The sequence below is a fragment of the Protomyctophum bolini genome, assembly GCF_963924005.1.
Source record: "Protomyctophum bolini genome assembly, chromosome: 4".
Taxonomy (NCBI): domain Eukaryota; kingdom Metazoa; phylum Chordata; class Actinopteri; order Myctophiformes; family Myctophidae; genus Protomyctophum; species Protomyctophum bolini.
Genome location: NC_137865.1, coordinates 29,491,738 through 29,518,985, shown reverse-complemented (window position 1 = coordinate 29,518,985; position 27,248 = coordinate 29,491,738).

Sequence of the window (27,248 nt, the reverse complement as noted above, 5' to 3'; positions counted from 1 at the left end):
ACTGGCTTCCTTTTGAAAATATTCCCCCCGTTTGTTTAATTTTGTTTGTACAGCTGTATTGCTCGGTTGTACGTATACCTGCTAGCAGACTAGTTTTCCCTTCTCTTCTAATCCACTGCCACATAGAAGCCATTGGCTCTGACACAACTTTGATCTAAGACCCAGGGCTGATATGTAAACCCTGCAACAGAGGGGTGACGCGTGTGTGTGCGTGCGTGCGTGCATGCGTGTGCGGTTGGGTGAGTGGTTGGTAGGGAGGTAAGAGTTGTGGGGGGGGGGGGGGGGGTGGGGGGTAGGGGGTAGCTGGGGTAATCTAAATACTGGGCGTATACAGTAGCCACACACAGCAGTCAATGACATGTGGTGGTCATTTTATCTGAACCAATTTAGTTTGGTATGTGTCCAGGGAATATTGACCCTAGCCCTGGGGATGCAATGAAGAATGCAATAAACCATTTAGATTATTGCTCCAATGTTTTTACATTTTCATTCCGAATATCCTTCAAGTGCAAATGATAATGGGTTCTGCCTCTGTTCTCTGCTCCCCCTACATTCGTTTGTCTCTTTGGAGTTTTGTGCATTTTTATTAAGCTATTCAGATCTCTGCGAAATGGATTAGAGAGAGAGAGAGAGAGAGAGAGAGAGAGAGAGAGAGAGAGAGAGAGAGAGAGAGAGAGAGAGAGAGAGATAGAGAGAGGGGGGGGGGGCATGGGGGGTATGACATATCTACCAGCAATCTCATGCTGTCAGATGACTGTAGCTCATTGGACAAAGCCTGATGAAATAAATGCTGGCTGCTGACTCCTCTGATTTCATGGCACTCCTGAGTGTCACCCCAAGTGCCTTTCCCCAGATTGAGATATTTGAAAACTGTCATCTCCGATAAATAGCTGTCTAGACTGATGCTGCTTGTGCCATCTTAAGTCTGATTTTAAGGGGGTTTCTATCTGCACTGCTTTGTTCATTACAAAGTCAGAGATTTAGCAAATAAGGCCATCAACGAAAGGTGCTAAGGACTGATGGAGAAAATCCTTAAACGACAATACACAAACACTCAAATGGCAATATGCATATCCTTACACAGTACACCTGATTTCTACTTGGTTTCGCATCGTGTCACAAGCCAAAGATGGCAGATCTACAAGTTAGTGGAGGCAAATCCCTGTCTCTGTCTTTGGGATAAAGTGGGCTTTGGCATAGTTCTGTGCTGAGATTAAAAGGTGTCATGTCTTGTGCGACCAGAAGTCGGCATGGCCATTTTCAACGTTCTCTGGCAGCTCATTATTGCTTGTACGTTTTCATTACAGTCCTAGATTACATGTTCGCTGACCAAAATTAGATATGTTTGCCTAAATCATGTGCTGAAATGACTCAACCTGTTCATGATGTCTGCATTGCAAAAGTTTTAATACATGCCTCTTTATTTGGCCAATTACTATATTGTTCTATTTTCAGCATTTCAATAACGTGGCTGGTAAATCCCGGGCCACTATGAGGGCTACGGCAGGAGTTTTACAGCTTGTGATTGCTAGTTTACAGAGGCATGTTGGTCCTCTAACACTTGTACCACAACTCATTGGCAATCGCGATGGAAACATTACGGCCCATAAGGAACTAATGAGAGGTAGTGGCAAGGTAAATGTACAGCCTATAATGAATGGGCTCAATTTACCAAAGGAATCTATACAAACAGTGTGAGGCTAATTGAACATTACAAAAGGCTGGTGGAAGAGTGTGAACACTAAAACCTACATTCATTTTTTGGGCATACACTTTACTGCTGGCCTCATTAGCGATGGCACCACTGAAGTTGAGCAGAAATTCAATGCTGTATCAAATGTGGCAGAGGAAGTAAAAAATGGGGTTAATGAGAGGTTTAACAGAACGCCACGGAGCCATGAAAAATAAACCATAAAAGGCTGCTTTCTCAACCATTAAAATGACCGTTTCTCTCCTGCTTCTCCAGCCAACATCTCTGTTACAACAGGAAATGCAGGCAGGCTGTTAGGCAGCAACATGCGCCTTTATGAGCTTAGTTATTACCACTGCTGGCCCACTTTTAATAGCCATATGATCCACCCAGCACACAAAGAGCTGGGCCTGATAATATCATAACCAAGTATTTACCATGGAGCCGTTTAAGATTTCCCAGATAAAGCTGAAACACTAGAGCTGCAAATTTGTTAATATCATTAAAAGATGTTACCAGGAACTGAAGCTGAGATAATATGATCCCTCAAGGCCTCCGTCTGTGGAAATAATTTATAATGTAACAGCTATAAAACATGTACAAGTTATCAGGTTCAAGACCTGTCCCAGTATCTGAAGGCTCTGGTTACACATGGCACTGCCTTTAATACAAGTGGTAAAACAATTAAGGGAAATGGATTTTCCACTGTCTGTATGGCAGAAATCAGCCTTTCAGGTTTGTCATAAAGGCTTTGGTCGTGACAAGTTTACCATCAGTCATAGAGAAGCGCAAAATAATGTTTTGTCTGTTGCCAAAATCGTCCTATATGATATGGATATATATTCTATATGAACGTCTCTTGAGTTGTCTTTCAAGCATCCTCGCATTACTGGCCAAGATGTTCATACATGGGTGAATGTGAGGCTCACCCAAGAACACTATGACAACACACTGTGTGATGTCAACCCTAATGCATGATTGACTCTTAGGCCAAATGTAAACTACCGTATAATGATGAGCCGTTAGGTGACAGTGGGACACATGTATGTGTCTATGTCCAAGGTGACAGTGGGACACAACTTATCATGTATGTGTCTATGTCCAAGGTGACAGTGGGACACAACTTATCATGTATGTGTCTATGTCCAAGGTGACAGTCGGACACAACTTATCATGTATGTGTCTATGTCCAAGGTGACAGTGGGACACATGTATGTGTCTATGTCCAAGGTGACAGTGGGACATGGTTAATAGTACCTATCTGCTGCATGTATGTGTCTATGTCCAAGGTGACAGTGGGACATGGTTAATACCTATCTGTTGCATGTATTTGTCTATGTCCAAGGTGACAGTGGGACATGGTTAATAGTACCTATCTGCTGCATGTATGTGTCTATGTCCAAGGTGACAGTGGGACATGTTTAATACCTATCTGCTGCATGTATGTGTCTATGTCCAAGGTGACAGTGGGACACAACTTATCAGCCACAGTAAATGGGACATAATGGCCCGGTGGGAGGAGGAGGAAGAAATGGCTGGTCATTGAAGCTGCCATAGTGTTCAGTATCTCCTTTATTATATTCACAGTGGTAATTTGATATGTCACACTGTTGCTAATACACTTCTGTGCGCTGTCATCTGCCTGTAATGCTTATCAGGCCCGTGTTGATGATTTGCCCTCTTGTCAGGGCCAATTATGCTTGGATGTGTCATGGTGGCGGGCTGCAGGACTGCCATTACTGGGGGAGAGGGATGACGTGAGTGTGTTGGGGTGGCTGTCGGGCCTCCTGCACACATAGCCCAGTAGGTGCTAGACGCAATCCTCTCTTGCCTGGGATCACTGTAGTAGGGCAAGTAACCCATATGAGACAAAAAATGATGGCAGAGGAGTTTAAAGTTTACCAACAAGACATATGATAGGCTGCTCTCATATTCAGGCCTGTAGCGACAATTCAAAACATCAATAAGTGATGCCAAGTGATGCCTTAAAAACCAGAAGAAACTGAACCAGAGAAGAGAAGAGAATAAGTCGCTGGTTCTCAAAGTGGGGTCCTTGACGATGTTGCAGGGGGTCCCCAACAAATTTGCAACAATTGAAAAAAATGTAAGCCTTATTTTATTTGTGCTCTGTTCGGAATAGCCGATTTTCAAGCAAAATTTCTACAAATCCTCTCTTTTAGGGGTTCCTGGCATAACAATGTTTGATTCACTGGCATAATACTACAGTATCAAGATGAGGGAGAGCAAGTGCATTTTCTGGCAGCAGCATCAACCGCGAAGTCGCCAATTGCCGACAACACCCGTGGCAGCAGTGTTTCTCGGCGACATCAGTCCGATACTCTAACCCCCGTCTCATTGCCGCTGCCAGAGACTGCACTCGCTCCTTCTGATCAAGATCTGGGCTTCTGATTGTATACAGATACAACAAATAGAATTATGCAGTATTTCCTGAAGTATTATGATCAATATACTGTAACCAAATTAATTTGCATCAAGCTTAAAATGCTATGCTAATGTTTAGGGTCTGTGTCATTGTTGGCCTTGAAAAGCTCAAGCATATAGCAGACATGTAATCATCTTTGACCTATCAATGAACTGCTCTGTGAGGTTTGATTGGAGTTACATCAGACATGTATCCAAGGAATTGATTGCTCACTTCAAAATAGGACATCTGACATAAATGCATTTCTACATACTGTACAAGTCTATGGAGCAATGTCATTGACGACCGCAATAATTCCATTTTCACTACGCCATCCGGGTTGAGGGCTTGAGGCTGATCTCGGTAAGCTGTCAAAGCCTTGTTGGGACGTGTTGATTTTCCAGTAGACCACAATAGCCAATTCCTGGACCAGGGCTTTGTAGTGTTTCCCTTTAAGCTTGTTTGGTTCAGAAACAAGACAGTTTCCCAAAATAAAACTCCTCTCACTGACCTTCCCTTTCCACAGAGGAGTGCAAATCCCTGTTCTCGCTGCCAACAAGGACTCATTACTCCCTGTTTTAAAGAGAGCTTTCTGGTCCAGGAGGCCTCATTACAGCTGAAAAAGACACCCATGGGACATGCTAGGAAAACACTGAAGACCCCCCCTTGAGTAATAAGCCCACAAAACTTCCATGCAAGACTCTCAGTGAAGAACTTACAAACTGTAAAGCGAGCCACCCCCTACTGTTCCATAGGAAAGGTGTCTTTGAGGTGTGCAGATACTATGGCTCAGTAGTCGAGATAAGTTCCAAACGCTCACAGACTGATTAACGCGGCGCACAGGTTCAGACAGTAAAGCGAATACTTTGACACCACTGATGCATTCACTGTCAAAGACTGCTAAGAGGTAGCTAGGGACACTAAGATCCCAGGTTTTACTAAACGTCACTCAAAAACCTATGCTGCGATGTCTTGCCACACTTGAGTCACAAATCAATGCAAAAACGATTTTATTCTAAAATTAAAATCAATTGGAGAACAATATATTTTATTTTCATATAATAATAATATGGGAATTAAGCATCAGGTAATCCTTTGTAACGCAGTTTCTATTTCAAGACATTTTAGAAGTTATTTTTAGTAAGTGTCTGTCAGGCGACCTTGTGGACAGTGTGGAAAACACAGCTGCTCTTTGGTTTGGACTAAAATGTTATCTGAGCTAATAAACAGTGGACAGCAGTTTGCTTTAAGAGAAACATGCACGGAGCCCAAAAACTCACAATTAGATTTTCCCACAAAAGGCTTGCAGAAGTTTTTGTTTTAAAATTGCTGCAAGCTGTGATTCCCACGTGAAAAGCATCAGCGAGCTGCCTCCTCCTGTCACTCACTTCTGAGGACACAGAGAGCCTGGTATGTCAATGTCGTGACCCCACGCTCCAGGCAAGTGTATCCGCCCATAACTAGCTCCGTCGTGTCAGTTACGCTGGTTTGAATCCGGTCGCCGTGCTCAGCAATACACTCGTTTTTACTTTAAGTCAGAACATGCAAGTAGATGGAAGTGGTGATTGGGATCCTGTTTGCTTTTTCTTGCTAATAGGCAAAATTCATCATTGCTATAATTAGGCAAAGCTTTGTCCTTATATGAGGCTAAACCAGGGTATGGCCCAGAATCTGGGCACACGCACATACATGCACATGCACATGCACATGCACATGCACATGCACACGCACATGCACATGCACATGCACATGCACACGCACACGCACACGCACACGCACACGCACACACACACACACACACACACACACACACACAAAATGTGACAATGTTCATTTTATTTGGTCATAATAATAATAATAATATTACACAGTAAAATGTTCTGTGTTCATTGAAACATTTGTATCTCAGAGAGTATACAAATGGAACCAAATGGACCATTATGGGTCATTTTGGTCTCTCTCACTGTTAAATTAACTCTGAGCTGAGGATGTGACTGATTTTGGTAAATTAAAAACTTTACCTCTAGTCTCTCAATATCAGTTTTGGATGACTCCCGTGTCGGCAGAGGTCAGCATTCCCTACAGTTAACACAGAGGCAGATGGCATCTCCAGAAGATTTAGTAACACGTGTCAACCGGGACTCCCTTAAGGGACCTGCCTGGCTCATTTATAGCATCAACTTCGGTCTCATCTCTAACAACAGAGAGGCGCTTCTAATGCAAATGCAAAAGTAGCCTTTTTTCCCTCCTTCAATAGAACTGTTATCTTTAGCCTTCATAATGTTTGATGGGTGTTTCTGAGAAGTGTGCTGTTCAGACTGAATGTCACTCCAGCACCAGAATTCACATGGCAGTGTCACTGTCGTGCGGGAAACCTTGTATGTCCAAAACGGTTACTTTTCAGTATCCTGTGTTCCAATTGGATCCAATCTCTTGTTAACTTTCACTTTTCATTGGTTAACTATTCATAAAATACCCAGACAGACTAACCACTTTCAATTAAAGAAAAAATAGCAAAACGTAGTATAATAGACACCATACTAGACTGGGACCCATACACCAAAGTCTTCTCTTGGATGAAACAAAATCAGCCTGGGAATAGGACCTGAATTTAGAGCTGGAGGAAGAGATGTGGGAACGTTCTTTGAAGCGTATTCATACTACCTCTTTATGTCTTAGACATTGCCTAATTCAATTCAAAATAATAATAATCGTTTGCATTTCTCGAGAGAAAAACTATCTAAAATGTATCCTGACATTGACTCTACTTCATGTATAAGATGTCATCTGGAGCCAGCCTCTGTTGGACATGCACTTCCTTGACCCTGTTTTGGAACAGTATTTTTGATGCCTTCTCGACCATTTGTCATAATATACCAATTGCGCCCAACCCGATAACAGTGACATTTGGAGTTCCCAACGACAATGCACCGGTTACCTCTCCCCCATGCCAATTTCATAGCTTTTTCTCCACTCATATATAGCTAGGCTTATTCTCCGCAATTGGAAATCTGATAAACCTCCAGCACTCACAAGTTGGGTCAAGGATGTTCTATCCTTTATACCGTTAGAGAAGCTCAGATACAACGGGTACAAAATCTCACCAGAAATTTGTAAAGGCTTGGTCCCCTTTCATTGAATGAGCCCTTTCACTATCTTTTGATGCTGTATCCTATAGCTGTAATAAGTGTTTTCCTACATGTTTCCCTTGATTTCTAGAAACGATGTACACTCTTAACTCTTTCAAAGTTTGTCATTTTTGTCATGTTTTAGAGATAATTGGAAGGATGTGTGGTAACCTATTTTCCTTGGTCAATAATGTACTACTGTCTGGTTAGAGTCTAGTTGGTTCACTGTGTAGCCCTTTAATCTATAGTAAAAGGCAATTTGTATTGTATTTTATTACTTCTTATTTTATTCATGTTCATTAGATCTCCATATATGGAGCTGACCTGTTCTGACATTCCATATGTTGATCTGACCACATTAAACCCTGTACACTCAAGACACGCTCCATATATGGCCAGCACAGAATTCATTCCATATGTTGATCTGACCCTCCATGCCAGCGCTCGCCCAGCAGTCTGCTGTCACCTATAGGCAGATGCGTGCATGTCGCTTCTCGCCCTCAAGCGTCTTACTGGTGTAATTCTAGTTCTATTGTGCAGTGTTATTGCACAATATAATACATAATAACCTACATTAACATTACCTCTCAATGTTCATTCACTGTATGCCATTTCCAACACATAATGCAACATACTGTACGGTGATTAACACAAAAGACGATTCAAAATGATTAAATAAACAGGTTGTTTCTTTAATTTGCTGATTATTAACTCAATGATTTGGATACGTCTTACTAGTGTAACATGTTTTAATAATTAGGAGAGTATCCATGTATTACAGCTCACAAAAATATGGAGTCAGTGAAAGTAAATCAACGTTTGGCCCATATCTACTATAACAGATCCTTGTACTGCACATTTGTTTTGTTTATGGCCATGGTGTGAATTAGCTTTGTTTATGACATTGAGGCGTATTGATCGTAAACAACTGACTCTGCACATGAGCCAAATGCAGACACTACAACAGGTACTGTCGAGCCATAGGGGACTTCTTATTGATGGGTCTGTAAATGTTCAAGTCGTTTTAATTGATCAGCCCTGACGCTGGCGGACTGTGAGTCAGAGGGCGAGCGAGGCGCTCCGGGGCAAGGGAACTTAAGAGCCATTAGGCACAAGTGAGTGCACAATCGTTGATGTGAACAGATTATTGTGGCTGGTCGAGCCTTAAGAAACACTGATCGCTGTGATTATCTTTTCACCGGGAGCACTCGGAGTGCACTGACACTATAGCGAAACATTAAGGAAGGTGTCCAGGATGAAAAGGTAACTGGAGAGGGTCCCTTTCACCACAGCAGATCAATGTGCCATTGCCTACCAGGGTAAGTGGCTTGTTGTCGACAGCGGGTCACCACATTTTAATTTTCCCAGCACTTATTAGCCCATCGGATGACTCCAAGGCCAACGGCTTTACAGTGTACGCTCCTAACTAGGCTGAAAATAATTCTCTCCTGCAGTTGCTGGCACTCACTCTGGCTCCTAGCTCATAGGCACTGCCCTACATGCGAGGTTAACCCAGGTGTTAGAATTGGCCGTGGCTGCCTGTGACAGAAACAAAAAGGTCACATGTTTAATCCAGCTGACATCTAAATATCCATCAACAGCTGTGTGTGTATCCTCTAGCAAGACACTGAACCTCCACTCTCTGTGTAAGTCACTATAGATGGCATGCAGCAGCTAAATGTCTAATATAGTGTAAATAAAGACTTGACCTTTCTCCAAAAAAGAATATTCTATATGTCACCAAAAGGCTGGTAAGGTGAACCTAACATGCTATAGTTATGTAGCCTACTACATTATCATTGACATCAGGCAGAAACCTTGTATCTCTCCATATTTAAACTTTTTATATTTTTTTCATAAACAAATGCTCTGCTTTGTCATACAAAAGTAGTAATTTCTTTTTGCTATTTTTGGAAAAATAATTAGGTGAAAGTTGTAGGCTGTGGGTTTATAAATAAATGAGCTACAAGACAGCAATGATAAAGCACAATGCTGAATGTTAGTTTAATAAATGAGCCAACATTTTCAGTCAGAATGGAAGGGAACTGTGAGTCATTTCAGGATTATAGTCCAGCTTTATGTTTTCTATGCCGTCAGATAGGTTACTTTTTTTTGGTCCATGAATTTGTTTGAGTGACAGAACATTGCCAAATGCCAAAGTTGGGGAGAGCTTTCAAATGGAGGGGAAACGGAGAATGCAAGATGCTGGCTGATTTAGCAAATGTCAAGCAGTTATCTTGAGCAACAAGAACCTCAATCATAATCTGAGTGACTCACTTTCAAGTAGTTGTTGAAAGAGGAGATATTTGAAAAAAGGGAGGAAAATGTTTCATATAGGCTATAGCACTTTCCTGCTCTACTCGTGATTTGGAATGTCTCAGCACTTACGTTTCCTAGCGATTGAAATAACCTTGATATTTCAGATTCCTTGAATCACATGGTGAGAGCTGGGGAGAGAGAGAGGGAAAATAGATATCTGTACAAACTTTGGATGGTTCATAGAAAAACAGGCATGACAACATTCTCAGTGTATTTGAGCTGTCACAGAGTTGTCAGACTACAGTGATGCTGAAAATTGATTCATGTGCAAATGTCTCCACTCCCTGGATGGCAGTCGGAGTGTATGAGACTCACTTTTCCTTCCGTGAGAGTGACAGGATGCAGTGAGTCAAGACAACAAAGCTGTCACCAACAGCTGTCTGCACTGACAATTATCTGATTTATTTATTGACAATGATCGGGCGGATCCACTCCATGAAAAGCATCGTCTGAATTGTGGGGACATGATAATACACTGAACGGCAGCACTGAGTGGATGTCAATCACTTCCTCTTTCAAAGGCCTTACACAGCGATGGCAGAGAAAAACGCCCATTGAGGCACTCGCGTTCAATACCTTTCACTGTTATCTAAAAGAAAAGAGCATTTGAACTGGGTCACTGAAAGAAAAACAAATATAATAATAATGTTGTTTTTCTACGGAATGACTTCAGTGAAAAACAGGCCAAATCATTGAGAGAGGCTGTGTTAAGCACATACTGACCAAAAGGAGAGAATTGAGTACACTGTACACAGCAGCCAGAGTCACCTATAGGTGTCGTTCTGGCTCTCTGAGGATGGCTGTACATCTTAAGGAACACAAGAGTGGAGGCCGTTGCCCTCCCTGAGCAGCTTATGTGCTTCTGACTACAAGTGCAGTGCCCTGCGGTTAATTTAATAATCTCTCTATTTAAAAAAAAAACCTCTGAAAGGTAGTAATAACACTTGTAACACTTCTTGTATGGCAGAGAGCAGGAACCGCGTGTTGACTTGGCTGTGGGGACGTGTGTTAATCCTGGTGACCAGACGGCACTCACCTCCATCCAGAGCCAATGGGCCCTTCATGTCTCATCACCTCTTTGCCGTGTCCCACTGCTACCCATTAGACGAGAAGGCTGCGCTGTTTGTTCTCGGCTATTAACTCTTGGACATTTTGCACACCCAGCCTAAGAAGTTAATTTATATTAGTGGATTCACACAGCATGCCATGGACCCTCCTTATGGGATGTACGTATACCAAGGGCCACCATGCTGCTTCGGGTAACAAGGTTCTCCAAAGAGCAAATATTTGGCTTGAAGCAGCGTGCAAGGGGTGTAGGATGGAGAGAACGTAATCCTGTATTGCATTTCGGCTTTGTGTCATGTTTCTCCTGGAGGCACATCGAATTGTATGGATAATATCAAATATCAGGGCAATATGCCCAGTGATAACAAGGCTGTCTGACAACAGACTGTACACCATGCAAATATCTGCTTAGCATGGCAATAGAAGAAGAAGGTCTCTATTGTTTACTTCTGAATTCTTGAAGCAATGTAAGCAGTGAATAATAAGGGTGCATGCAATAAACTGTGATATTCTGGCTGATCGTGGCAGTCTCATTCCATTCACAATTTACTCTTATTTGCCATCTGTTCCATGGCAATGCAGTGCAAATAATTTCCAAAATTACAGGTCAAATGTCATTATTCTGTCCCAGAGTAAGTGATAGTCAAACACAGGAGACCAAGAAGACAATGATTTGGAATTTCATCTCCTTATTCAAATCAGCTGGCTCTGGTAATTGACTTGGACACTACTGTGAATGAGTCCCTTCCATGAATGTGAAATTATCATAGCAGAGATTAATAATACATGGCATGTAGACAACTTTTTGTCCTAAATAGAGGACATTTTATAGCATACAGGCAGATAGTTCAGCATAAATTATTACCATATCTTTGTATTATTATCAATCACAGCATATATTATTACGATTACCATATCTTTATTTGCATGGAAACAACTGAACAATGTGGATAAATGTCATGGATGTGTTTATGAATCATGTTGGTCATTGATACAGAATATCAGTGTTTCTAATAGGGCCATGACAGATTTTGGATCACAGACCCGTTTTTATGGGTTGCAAATAAATATTCCATGTTTTGTTTTTGGTCTCACGCTGGAAAAGTTTCTGAACCCCTGCAGATGTCAGCCTGCTAGATGTTATCTTGCCATTCCACCGATCACATACTGTAATTATTGCAAATTAATTTCAAGACTGTGGCAACGAGCTTGCTAAGTACCAGTGCTAGTTTGATATGATTTGCTTGCAACTATAGCATTCAAGTGCTCTTTTTCTTTTTGTCATCTCTGAGCCTGATGGAGGGTGATCAGAACATGAATGTCATCTGTAATCTTCATAAAGGCTATGCTTAGTAGCAGATTACACTTTAGACAATTGGAATGAAATAGTCAACGGTTTGGACTAGTTTGCTGGTAACAGGTAGTTCACCCTTCCTGGCATTCAAAAGTATTGTTCTGCATTGTTCTGTCAGCACATTCATAGTGTCTGTTTACTTGTTGTTTATTTCTAACCGTACGGCAGAATATTGTCAACTGTCACAATTGCAGAGAAAGCCTTTCTAAACAAATAGTCATTTGATAGAATAATTCCGCAGAATACTTTGATCATGGAATTTAATAAATATCACTTCAGTTTAACCCATTTAGGACTGAGGCCGATTTTAGCTATAATATAGCTAAAATCTACAGTATATTATACTGTAGATAGCAACAAGTTCCCCAAATGGGGTTCCCGTCCAGCTACTTTAGACCGTCTGAACATAGTAAAACAGATGTGAGTTACTGTTCTTGGTGCGTTCTTTTTCAGTCTACAGTACACCAAAGTCTCTTCACCAAGAAATGCAGTTCTACAAGCTTACAACACGTCACAGTGTGATGCGTTGAGCTTGTCACAGCGTGATGTGTTGTGAGCTTGTAGATCGGCTAATTTGGGGGAATGTCCCCAGAATAGAGGTTACGCGCGTGACACCATCGTATGTGAGAACGCCTACTGACTGAGAGGCAAAGAATACTTTCTGGCCTTGATCTGATTTACCATAACTCACCAAAATTGTAGCTCTATGGAAAGCTTGACTTATCCTCTTTCTATCTGCTAAGTTTTTTTTCCATAAAAGTCCACCATAGACATTTTATGAGTTACTTTCTGTCAATAAGGTGCAGGTGATTTTAATTAAGTGAGAGTGGGTGGGGGCGGATACTTTGGTGGAAGGGGGAACGGACAACATATTGAAAACAATGGCGGCGGCGGTGGCTCAGGGGTAGAGTGCCTGGATGGGAACCGCAAGGTTGCCAGTTCAAACCCAGGCTCCCCCAGAGTTACTGTCGAAGTGTCCTTGAGCAAGACACTGAACCCCTAATTGCTCCCGATGTGCTAGTTGGTGCCTTGCATGGTTTCCGCTGCCATCGTTGTATGAATGGGTGAATGTAATGCACAATCTATGTAAAGCGCCTTGGATAAAGGCGCTATATAAATGCACCATTTACCATTTATTTACCAATGGCGGAGTGGATAGCCGTACATGGACAAGACTGGATCATCACCACACATTTCTCAATAATTTTCCCCATATGCATTCCCAGACCTGTATTAGAGCTACCTCGCTGTGCAACTCGCCCTCAGGGCGTCTTACTGGTTAATCCATTTGTAACTCTGAGAGTGTACATGTATCCAAATGGACCTGTATGGGACCATTCGATTCCATTTGTGTACACCACTATGTGTACTGACCATGCAAGGCTATGCAGGTATACTTTCCCCCCCCTCTAGGCTCTGGTTAAGCCTGATTACTAATGACAAAGTGCAGAGTGTTCCACGGACTGCTTAAGAAAGTTTGTAGTGGCAGAGAAAAGGACCCAACACATCTAATACATTGCACTTCAGTGACTTTCTTCCACGACTATATAGATTGGTAAACAAATCATTCTCAAATTATGCCGGGATGGCTCATTTTCTTATTGAGTCCCAGGTGCCGCTATTTTAATCATTACCTAATTGTCTGGCTGCTCTATCGACAGCACGGAGGCCTCCCACACTGATTCTGCTGACACTGCCAGGGGCCTCCAGGATCTGGGTTAACCTTTCGATGTCCATTGACGCTCCACCGGCTGATGATGATTGATCGAGGTGGCCCTTGCTGTTAGATAATACCTAATCAGCGTTCGGAGTAATTTGTGTAAATGAGACCTCATTATTGATGGTAGGCAACTTTAGGAGCTTTCGTGCACATTGAATCTGAACAGGGATTGGATCAGCAATAAAACTTCGGCCAGCATGCTTCGTGTTCGCCTCTATGCCCCCGCCAGAGATTGAGGGCAAGCCGGCTGGTTGAACAGGGAAGGTATGAGATGGACTATAGCTATAACGGTATGAGATGATGAGCTGTTTATAATGCATTCACCATGAGACACTATTACTATCCAGTACTACTATCCAGGTGTGCCTTGGGATTTTGTGACAACTTATTTTTGTGTTATTAATGTGCTAATATAATCAATAATTTGCACATACCCCCCCCTCCCCCCCCCCCCCCCCCCCATATATATAGCTCCATCTCAATGAATTAGAATATTGTGTAAAAGTTAATTTTCTTCCGTAAAATAATTCAAAAAGTGAAACATATATATTTCATATATTCTCAATTCATTGTACATAAAGTGAAGTATTTAAAACCATTTTTTGTTTGGAAGCTGGAAGTACCTGCTCACCACCTACAAAGCTCTCAATAACCTGGCTCCCCCCTACCTTTCCGATCTTCTTCAACCATATGTCCCCCCCCCCGCTCCCTCAGGTGCAGTGAAGCCAACCTCCTGAAGGTCCGCAAGGCCAAGTACCGCACCTGGGGGGACAGGGCCTTCTATGTTTCGGCCCCCAAACTCTGGAATGAACTCCCCAACCATCTCAGAGCTGCTCCCTCTCTCCTCTCTTTCAAAACCTCACTCAAAACCCACCTCTTCAAAATAGCTTTCCCCAGTTGACGTCTCGTTTATCCTTTTATCTTTTTAACCCTGTATCTGTTATGTTTTATTTATTTATTTTTTATTCTCTTAATAAAGTCTGTTCCTAGTGTTCCCTTGTAAAGCGCTTTGGGTATTTAGAAAAGCGCTATATAAATCTGAGCTATTATTATTATTACCTTCACTAAAAACGCTGGAACAACGCTCCACACGTCCCAAACTCTTCCTCCTGCTGTCTCCAAAACTATGGAATGCACTTCCCATTGCAGTCAGAACTGCAGCCTCACTCACAATCTTCACTCCCTCCACTCACTCCATCATGGCCCGTAGGACTTGCCCTAGCCCCTTAGATAGCACTTTATGTAGACTTAGATAGCATTTTATACAGACAGCACTAGAATTGCATTTTATGTAGTCATATGTGTATATGTAGTCATATGTGTACATATGTATACTATATATGTATACTAGGACCACTACTAGTTGACCTGTAGTAAGTCTCATTTTCGGGGGGGTAGGACCAAGTCTCATGGGATTTGGGATTTGTTTATAAACATTTTGGTATTTGTTTATAAACATTTGTGATTTGTTTATAAACATTTGTGATTTGTTTATAAACATTTGTGATTTGTTTATAAACATTTTGGGATTTGTTTATAAACATTTGGGATTTGTTTACAAACATTTGGGATTTGTTTATAAACATTTGGGATTTGTAAGTCTCATGGGGGGGGGTAGGACCACTACCAGTTGGCCTGTAGTAAGTCTCATGGGGGGGGTAGGACCACTACCAGTTGGCCTGTAGTAAGTCTCATGGTCGGGGGGGTAGGACCAAGTCTCATGGGATTTGGGATTTGTTTATAAACATTTTGGTATTTGTTTATAAACATTTGTGATTTGTTTATAAACATTTGTGATTTGTTTATAAACATTTTGGGATTTGTTTATAAACATTTGGGATTTGTTTATAAACATTTGGGATTTGTTTACAAACATTTGGGATTTGTTTATAAACATTTGGGATTTGTAAGTCTCATGGGGGGGGTAGGACCACTACCAGTTGGCCTGTAGTAAGTCTCATGGTCGGGGGGGTAGGACCAAGTCTCATGGGATTTGGGATTTGTTTATAAACATTTGGGATTTGTTTACAAACATTTGGGATTTGTTTTTATCCGGCGTGGCAAAGCAGGAGGGGGGGGGCCTCTGTATAATATGTTGCCTAGGGCCTCAAAAGGCCTAGAACCGGTACTGTATACTATATCTATCTGGCACCGCCCTCTCCTGGATTAAATCCTACCTGTCTGACCGTCAGCAATTTTTCTCAATCAACAACTGCACCTCCTCCACTGCCCCAGTCATTCACGTTGTCCCCCAACCACAGAACCATACATACATCCTCCCCCTCGGACAGATCCTTCGCCACCACGGCCTTCAATTTCACTGCTATGCTGACGACACACAATTATATCTCTCCACCACGACCATCACCGCAGCCACTCACTCCACCCTCACCACCTGCCTCACAGAAATAAAAACCTGGATGCAACAAAACTTCCTCAAACTTAACTGCAATAAATCAGAAATAATCATCATCGACCCGCTCCACCCAGGACTTCTCACTTAACATCGACGGCTCCCTTGTCAAACCCTCCCCACGCATCTGCAACTTGGGTGTCATTTTTTACTCTACTCTCTCATTCCACCCCCACATTAACCAGATCACAAAACTACCTTCTTTCACCTCAAAAACATTGCCCGTCTATGCCCCTCCCTGACACCCTCAGCAGCTGAAACCCTCATCCACGCCAAGTTCATTTCATCCAGACTGCAATAGCATCCTCTACGGCAAATGGCACCACCACAAAAACCCTCAAACTCCAATATGTTCAAAACTCAGCCGCCTGCCTACTCACCTCCACCCGATCCAGCAGATAATATGGCCAAAATCATCACTGTGTTTTGTCAAGTCTCAATACAACCATCTATTATGATATTTTACAGCACTGTGTGCCTCCGTACATTGACAAGCTTTATGTTGATGCTGATCTTCCTTTTCAGGCAGCACTTGGCACCTGCCCACAGAGCCATAACTACTAGTAATTGGTGTACTGACCATGGTATTACTGTGCTTAACTGATCAGCCAACTGGCCTGACCTGAACCCCACAGAGAATCTAGGTTGTATTGTCAAGAGGAAGGTGTGAGACTGACATGAGACTCATGATTCATGATTTTCATTTCCATAATCATCAAGATTAAAACAAAAAATTGTTTTAAATACTTCACTTTATGCACAATTAATTGAGAATATATGAAAGTTTCACTTTTTGAATAATTTTCCGGAAGAAATACACAATATTCTATTCTAATTCAGAGCTGTATACTGTATCACCATGGTATATTTTTACATTTTCCCCACAAATTGTGGAAAAACAAGGCCTTGGCCCTCAGGAATTAAAAGTTAGAAAACCATTTCTATAGGCTACTGTGTTTCTATAGTTTCTTTTGTCCATGAGACTACAACCTCAGAGGCACTAATATCGCCAGTCGTCAGTGATTCAGCCCCATGATAGTTCTTAATCACAAGGATTTCTTTACGCAATCTACATATTCTTCTTAATACGACTTGGGCTCACTCTATAGTCTCTTATCTTAATTGAGCTATCTGATGAACCAGGGGAAAACGACTTCTCTTTTGCTAAGAGGACTTACTTTTGGAAACTATACTGTCAGCAACCTGGTGAAATAAATCCATCCAGGGTATTACAGTGATAGGTAGTGTGCTTGACTGACAACATCCACCATCCACAGTAGGGGGATTATAAAAAGTAGCTGTTCTATTCATCTCTTTGTAAATTTAATTCCTGGTGACTGCCAAAACAGTGAGACGAAAGAAAGTCAACATCTGGACAGGGTAGACCATGGATCAAGCTAGAGTGGATTAATAATTATGATATACAGCATCAAAAATTACCTTTTTGACAAAAACATCTGTCCCATCATCTGTTAGACATTGCTCCTGTGTTAACACGTCGTGAGGCGGTCAGTGCGTTTGGGCGTGAGAGCGAAACTTACACGTATTTGCGCCCAATGAGTAATGCCTGAATTATGTGTGGCAGTGTTGTGCGGCAAACATAGCCGGTCTTCAAGCTCACAACGCATCGCATCTGCGACATGCCGTGAGCTTGTAGATCTGCTATTTTCGGTATGCGACACCGTCGTACGACAAAGGATTAAATCGTGCTTGAGATGTTGATGTTGGAGGATGAATGGCTGCCCCAAGGACATGGCCCAATCCTGGCCCCCATAGATGGAGCACTGCCCCCCCCCCCCCCCCCCCCCCCCCCCAGTCACAGCATACGGCCGGTCGGTGACATGACGACACCAGGCCTTGATGATGATTGATCATGTTGTTTTCTTCACTACTTTAAACCCAATCAGTGCTTGCTGTAATTTGAGTAATGATAGCTCATTATTGCCAATTGCAGAGTTTAAGGGCTTCTTCATTTTACCTCACCTTTGGGACGGCAATGAGGGGATCAATGATTTTCTCTTTCACTTTGCATATGTGGGGATTTGGCTTTGGAGGTACTACGCGGTAAAACCCTGGGTGTTAAGTTTAACCTCTTGAGCCCCATTTTATGTTTTTTCTATTCAAAAATAGTCGATCTAGGGCACGGTAGCGCAGTCGCCTCACAGCTAGAAGGTCCCCGGTTCGATTCCCTCTGGGGACGCTGTGGGCGCTGGGGGTGTGTTCTCTCCTCCTGTGGAGTTTGCATGTTCTCCCCATGTCCCCTATAGGGTAGGTATACCCTCACAAAGAAACATGCAGTAATTCTGGTCCCTATACTGCCTTCCCTGGTCAGCTGGGGCACCTGATGGAGGGGAAAGGAACTGGTCGGAATACCGTGTTCCTTCCATGCGCTACATCCAACCGAAGAAACTCCCCCCTGTCAAGTGACAACAAGAAGTGGCCTGCTCACTCCTCATGCATTGAATGAAGGATGAGCTCAGTTCGGGGTTCTCCCCAGGTTGCAGAGGGAGAGTTAAGGTCCCTGCACACAGAGCGCGTTTTTCGGATTTTTAGCGGCATTTCTCCATCGGTTTTCAGAAAAACGCGTCCAGTGTGCAACCACCTTAACGCCCAGGTTTACAGTTTAGGCAATTGGCACCAGGTGAAAAATGGATTACAAAAATTGTGTGCTAAAGATTTGAAGTAAAAACTAAATCACACCTGTGTGAAGTGAGGGCCCTCTTGTCATCATACATCACCACTCCTATAGACAGATATGTGATTGTGTGTGGCTGTGTCCCTGGGTCTGTCCCTGGGTCCCTGTGTCCCTGGCTGTGTCCGAGCACGAAAATAGCACTATAGCGTTTGTTCACCACCATGTCACTGTTCCACAGCCTAACACACAAGCCAGGGAGGAGGGCTAGTACAGTACAGTACAGTACAGTACAGTACAGTACAGTTCAGTACAGTACAGTACAGCAGGGATACTCAAATAGATTTACCTGTGGGACACATTACAAAAATGGCAAGGGGCCAGGGGCCAGTAGATAAAATTACGACATTAATGATACTTGATAACTTCTCTCTTTCAATTGCTTTATTTTCTCAAAATGTATCAAAGTACAATGTGCATGCACACAATATGTAAATAAATAAATGTGTTACATTTTCTTGCATAAACACAAAGAGCTGTTTCCATAACTGCACAAATTATTGCACATAACATGAGTAGCTGTTATAATAACACAATAACATAACATGAGTTACATGAGTAGCTCTTTGCCTGCCTGCCTGCCTGCCTGCCTGCCTGCCTGCCTGCCTGCCTGCCTGTCTGTCTGTCTGTCTGTCTGTCCATGAGTAGTTATTTGTCTGTCTGTCAATGAGTAGCTGTCTTACTGTCTGCCTGTCTATGAGTAGCTGTCTGCCTGCCTGTCTATGAGTAGCTGTCTGTCTGCCTGCCTGCCTGTCCAATTGTCCATGAGTAGCTGTCTGTCTGCCTGTCTGAGTAGCTGTCTGCCTGCCTGCCTAATTGTCCATGAGTAGCTGTCTGTCTGCCTGTCTATGAGTAGCTGTCTGCCTGCCTGCCTAATTGTCCATGAGTAGCTGTCTGTCTGCCTGTCTATGAGTAGCTGTCTGCCTTCCTGCCTGTCCAATTGTCCATGAGTAGCTGTCTGTCTGTCTATGAGTAGCTGTCTGCCTGCCTGCCCAATTGTCTATGAGTAGCTGTCTGTCTGTCTATGAGTAGCTGTCTGCCTTCCTGCCTGTCCAATTGTCCATGAGTAGCTGTCTGTCTGTCTGTCTATGAGTAGCTGTCTGCCTTCCTGCCTGTCCAATTGTCCATGAGTAGCTGTCTGTCTGTCTGCCTGTCTATGAGTAGCTGTCTGCCTGCCTGCCAGCCAGCAAGTTGGTTAACAGAAAATAAATTGTTATGGCTGAGTAAAATAAAATACAATAAACACAATTTGCTCCGCAATTTCCGCAATTTCCATTTCCGCAATTTCCATTTCCGCAATTTCCAATTTCCAATTTCCATTTCCACCATTTCCGCAATTTCCATTTCCGCAATTTCCGCAATTCCATTTCCATTTCCAACTATTAATGGCAGCTGGGTTTCATCATTCAAATAAAATAGAATTCTGTCCGTTTAGCTATACAATTATGTCAGGGAATAGGGATACACAGTATATGTCTTTCATTTGCATTGCATCTCTACTTCGTTCGAGTAATAGTACAACTCTAATAGTATTACTTATAATAATGTAATTAAAGATAACTTCATTCAGATTTATTTATTTTTATTTCATTTTCAAGATTTTTTTTTCTTTTTTTTAGATTTTCATTGGTGGGCCAGTCATAATGGTCGCGCGGGCCTGATGTGGCCCGCGGGCCTGAGGTTGAGTATCACTGCAGTACAGCACCACTCACGTCAGACAGGTCTGATTTTTGCCCAAACATGCCCAAAATAGGGATGGGTTAATGTGGAAAACTCAGAGAGTATAAAAATTGACCTTTAAGGATACATTTTGAGCCCCTCCTATATTCAGCTATTAGTGTGGACGAGTTGTGGACGAGCAAAACTGTGTTTTCGTCCTACACAAATTCCCATTGACAATGAATGGAGAATGTACGTCATAATTGTGGACGAGCAAATCGACATGTTACGTCATGATGACACCACAGTGTACGTGTCTCAAGTCCCAGCGCCCTTTTGCCACACAGGCCCAGGAACTGCTCCGCACAACAGCAGCCGACACCTCCAAGGCTTCCTGGGTGAAGGAAAGATGGAGGGACCAGTGGAAGGTAGCAGATCCTTCCAGGCTTCACCACTACATTGAGGATCCCACAGATGTTCATATAGCCAGCACCTCCCCCGCAGGGAGTGGACAACCCTCAACCGCCTGAGGATGGGTGTGGGACGCTTTGGTGCATCCATGCAGAAGTGGGGTCTCACAGAAAGGGCCCAGTGAATGTGGGGATCCATTACAGACTGTGGGACACGTGCTGACCAGCTGCTCCATATACTGGCCACCAAGCTGGTAAACAAGGCTTCATTGACCTAGACAACAACACACCTGGACTGGCTTGCTGCAACGGAGCTGAAGGTCTAAAGAGGACATATGACAGAAGAAGAAGACTTCACACAGGTGTGATCTTTGAGGGGCGCCAGCCCCTCCTAATATACAGCTTTTGTCCCCACACGTCTCATATTTCCCATTGACAATGAAAGGAGAAATTAGGTCATATGTCCTTCAAATATGAGGTAAATTTGTGGCAATACAAACATTAAATGACATTGACAATGAAGGGAAAATTTGCGTCATATGTAGACGAGCAAATCGGCGAACCAATCCCAAATTCAGTTGTTCATGAGATGATGTATGATGATGTATAATGATAAGAGCGCCCCTCAATTCACACGGGTGTGATTTGTTTTATACTCAGATGGTTTCATCAGGCAAAAAATATATAAACACAGTAACATGCAGGATTTTACTGTGCACATCAACAGTGAAGTTCAAATGAATAGTCTCTGTTGCATACTGGGGATGCCTTTATAATTGAACAAAACACTTAGGGAAGACACTGATGGTGCCATGATGTTGTGATGTGAATGAAAACAACACAGCATTTAATTGCTGAGAAATGAAAGAGGCCATGCAGCCATCACCCGTTCAGTGATCATTTTCTCCTTGATTTGATCAATACGTTATATAAATGAGATATAATGGTGCAAACATACCAGAAGCAAAAAAAATATGCATATTTTTTTAAACTCATTTCAATCTAATTAGGCCTACTAAAATGGCAACTAACCAAATGTGAAAAAAGTTAAGAATTAAATACAATTTGAAATGTTAGGGCGTATTTCATTTCAGAGCCCTTAATAAAGAACTCATTAAACACACAACACTTCAATTAAACTGATTACTCCAGCAGACTGTACTCACTTTTAGTAATTCAATCAATTACACATGCACCTGCATATGATCACAATGTAGAAATGGTTCAAAATCCAATTTTATTTCCTTCAAATAGCAGCAAGTTGTATGTGACTGGTTAGCCGATTTGCTCGTCTAGACGTCTACATATGATGTAAAGTTTCCCTTCATTGTCAATGGTAAATATTAAGACGTGAGACGAAAAGCTGTATATCAAAAATCTGACCTGTCTGAACTGAGTGGTGCTGTACTGTACTCGTGCTGTAGTACTGTACTGTACAAGCCCTCCTCCCTGGTGTGTGTGTGTGTGTGTGTGTGTGTGTGTGTGTGTTAGGCTGCGCAACAGTGACACTTGGTGGTCAACAAACGCTAATTCCGTACTCGGACACAGGGACTGACAAATGGACACACATTGCTGTCTATTCTCCATATTCAGAGCGCAGCCATCTTGCCAGCAAGGTGATACCTAGGTGACACTTCTCATAGACAGCTCATTCATCCAAACAGAAAGGTCCTCTCTAATTATATTAAACAACGTCAAAATCACCAACATTGCAGCTGTAGGGAAAGCTTGAATTATCTTTGAGTCTGTAAAGTGTTTGTTTCATAAAAATCCACCGTAGACATTTTATGAGCTACTTCCTGTCAATAAATTCCTTGCAGATGTTTTTTGAGTGGTGCAACCACTTGTGCAACCGTTGTTTAATATAATTAGAGAGGACTTTTCTGTTTGGATGAATGGGCTCTCTATGGGAAGTTGTCACCTAGGTATCACCTTGCTGGCAAGATGGTTGCGGTCTGAATATGGAGAATAGAAGTGGCTAGCACCACTCAAAAATAGGCAAATCCTCAGTAAAAAAATAAATACAACCTAACATTGTGAGCTTGTAGATCTTCTATATTCGCTATTTGACATGCAACAATGAATATAGGGTGGTTAAAGATGACTTGCTACAGGATAACAATATGTGATGTGTGAGACCCAGTGAAATGACGATAATCAGAGACATCCTGATGCATACATTCACCACGCTAACTCAGTGATACGTGAAGTTAAGTGCTAAGTGGAACTGACATTGTTGACATACTGTAATTGTGTCTAAATGCACACTAAGGTCCTTACTCTCTTAACATATTTCACTGTGTGGTTGTAAGGCACTGATCCGTTTTTCCCTTTATAATATAATTCATGTGTGTTTTCATGATTTACCATATTCAATTGCCATATGACCTTTTAAAGTGGATAGATTAAAGTAAACTTGCATTTCACTGGGGTGATGGGGATTATGTAGGCTACTACCATTTACAGTCACATCCAGAGGGTTCATTTAACTCTCTTTTACTGTGTGTAACTTCAGAATATTTGCTATTTTGCTAAAAACTAAGGGGTCAATGAGCAGAGTGTGACATGATGTCATGAGAACTGTACGATATTTGTCCATAAAGCCCAATTCTATTGGGGTTTTGCTTTTATGGAGCAATACAGAATACACTACAATACATGATACATGATTTTGAGCATTATAGTTGTCATGTGTAGTTTATGTCCATAACTATATGCGGGGGGGGATGTCATTTACATCATGGTTTACATCATGTTATTACATTTTGAGACAGAAAAATTTAGAGATGATTCAAGATATTCAAGATAGAAAGTTAATATTCATGATATGTAAGGGCAAGTAAAAACAATAAAAAGAGAATAGATATAGAGAGAGAGACTTTTGTAACTAAAACAGTATGCGAAGAGGACAACATGGGCTCAAAAATATAATTCCTTGATGAGGAGAGCCGGTGAACTCTGACCTTAGAAATGAATACTGTGTAGTTGTTTAACCAAACAATCACAGCAAAGACCATTTCCAATTTCAATACTGTTGCCAACAATCAATCATAGCCCCAAAAAATGAGACATTGCAATAGGGGGCACCTGCAAAACCATTAATGAGCCTTTCTAGTGCTGAGGGGCACAGATGCTAGGGGACGCCCAGGCCAGGGAATTCTAAAGGAAGGTCATGCCACAACTTTACACAGTCTGATCAGAATCAATAGGACATTTTGGAGATAGAAAATCTGCAGTCCACCAGGAATCAAGTGGCGGATTGGGTGATTTATCATTATGGTAACACTTTATTATCGCTCCTGTTAAACCTACAGACACGATAATGTGCACATGTATATTCTCCAAGTTCAATTTTGCACAGAGGATTTAAAAATGTCCAATTTGGGGAATGAACAAACAAACAAACAAACAATTTATTATTATCATCACTCCAACACAGCTACTCTGCACAGTAAAATCGTTTTGTAGAAGCCATTTAACTGTTTTTTTTAATGTAATTATAATGATTTCTGTTTATTATTTAGCCTTATTAGTTTTGAGAATAATTGCTTTATTGGCACAGATGGGCACGCCTCCCAAATAGGGTTTATGGACAGGTGTGGGGGGGAAATCATGCACCTATGTGGAGACTAGCCTCTGTCCCAGGGCTTACTTATCTGGGAAAAGAAAAGCCTGGTCGCAACGTAAGGCAGAGAAGCTATCGGCGGATGTATCCTCCGGAACATCCGTCAAATGTATTTCCCCCGGATACGATATTTTCCCGACCAATCACAACACTTGTTTCATTCGCGGAGAATGTAAACTGATTTGTAAAGCATCAACATCATTTCTTTGGGCAATACTTCCGCTAAAATCCTGCAACTTCCGCTGATAGTCTTTTCAGCGTAGGTCTTGCCCAGGGTGCGTGGAGACATGTTTTTACCAGTAGCATGTCATGTTTGTATTTATGCACTTTACTTGAAGTAAAAGCAAAGCAAAACTAATGAAACTTTGTGGACATTGAAGATCTTCATGCCTACATCCATAGTATGGGTGCATCAGTGGGTCTGTCTGAATTGTTATGAAAGCCGACAAACAGCACTTACAGTGTTCTTTTATACTCAGAGTGCACAAATGAAACCAAATCGCAAATGGACCCACATAAGGCTCCATTTGGTTTCAGTTGTACACTCTCTGAGTTAAATGAACTCTGAGGATTGAAGTGAAGTCTACCACATTGTGTAGTGTGAGAAACATGAAAGATACTACAGTCCATAAGTCTATAACAATTCTTGTTTGTAGTCTTGACAATGTTGATCCCGTGAGGCACTAATGCCCTGAATTAGAGCAGATGAATGGGCCACTCTGTTGGTCATGACAGGGTTTCACTAGCCATCTAGTCCTTCCCTTTTCATCTTATTCCCTTTGGTGGATCCCCCGGTCCAAATGTTGTCCTCTTTCGTCTGGTCTCAATTTCTGCTCATCAAAAGAAAGGTGAACGTATGTCCAAGTCCTGTGGCCTCAGCCACGGCATACTGTGTCATTAGAGACAACATGGGTGGTTTTCGCACACACATCAGTGCATTTTTTGTGTGCACGCACACACACACACACACACACACACACACACACACACACACACACACACACACACACACACACACACACAGAGGTGCATGCACAGAGTACATTGTACAGTATTTGTTGTTAGACACACACGCGTGCATGCACAGCACACAGTCCACACAAAATATAAATGTTCTCTTCCATGCTGTATTATCACACACACACACGCACGCACACACGTACATACACACACACACACACACACACACACACACACACACACACACACACACACACACACACAAACGCACGGCCACCCACACACGCCTACACGCACACACAGAGGAGCATTTGATGTCTCCACTGTTTGAAGCCAAATTCTTGTTATCACTGCTAGCTATATACCATGCTCCATTTCCAAGGTTTTTGAGAGGAGTCCAGGCCTTTCATCTGAGAGCCACTGTCTATATAGAAGCCAACAGCCTTAGAACCAATGACATGGTGACTGATGGTTCACTTTTCAAAGTCCTTGCCTTATGTTCAGACATGACAGGTACAGTACAATCAAAATAACAGGTGAGTGGAAAACACACACACACACACACACACACACACACACACACACACACACTTGCACACATGCACGCACACACGCAAAAAACAGATGTACACATGCACACACAGAGACCTATGCAAATCAAGCGTTGCAATGCCCTTCTCTTCAATCTTCAGCTGTATTTAGCTCGCAGATGCCATATCATGACTTTATTAAGTCCTTCTGCCCCCCCCCCCCCCTCCTCCTCCCTGCATGAACACCCACTCCTCCTCACTGCTCTGTGAAGGACCAATTACAGGCAGTGTAGGTAGACATTAGCCCTTAAAGCCTTCATGCTGCCATTTTCCTGACTCATATTAGTGCAGCAACCGTGGGCCACTGGCAGTAACAGCCTGGGGGGGAGGTACTGCACTATATGGTGTCCTACCTTCAATGTATGGCAGACCTCCCCATAGGATATGTGTTTAATCACGTCCCTTATTTGGGTACAGTATATGTCATTATAGTAGAACATTGACCAAAAAAACACGACGATGCGACGATTGCGACGTGTTGTGAGCTTAATAGATTGTCTATATTCTCTATTCGCCCCATGTGACCAAGTAGACAGTACATACTACCGGGCTTAAGTGGTTAAGTATTCCACGCCGCAATTGCAAGACTATACTTAGTCAAAGTAGTTCACGTTACAAAGCGGAAAATCTTTCCAGGGTGTTTGTACCATGAAAGAAGTGGTGTTTAGGTCTGTTTCACACTTGGGATTTACCATATGTGCTAGAAAATCCTCTCCGGGGATGGAGGAAAAATGAAACAAAAAAAAGGAAAGAAAAATGGCATAGAGTTAAAAGCAGAGAAAAATAACTGCTGTGGTTTAGCATAGATACAGCACAAGAAGTACCCCATGATTGTTGTTATTCTTTTCTTATCTTATTTAGGCTACAATGAGCTAACCTAACAATGAGCCTCTTACCATAGCAGTCGTATAAGAAAGGTTAGAGGGGTTCAGGTTGAGCACACCTGCTGTCACCTTTAAGCCGCAGACTGTGACTTTAAAAAATACATTTTTATTTTAACCAATCTGTATGGCAGAACTAGCACATCTGCAGTGGAGGTTACTGTTAATGTGTTTCTCATGTTCCTGCATATACCTGTAGGCGGCTGCATATTGTGTGTGTGTGTGTGTGTGTGTGTGTGTGTGTGTGTGTGTGTGTGTGTGTGTGTGTGTGTGTGTGTGTGTGTGTGTGTGTGTGTGTGTGTGTGTGTGTGTGTGTGTGT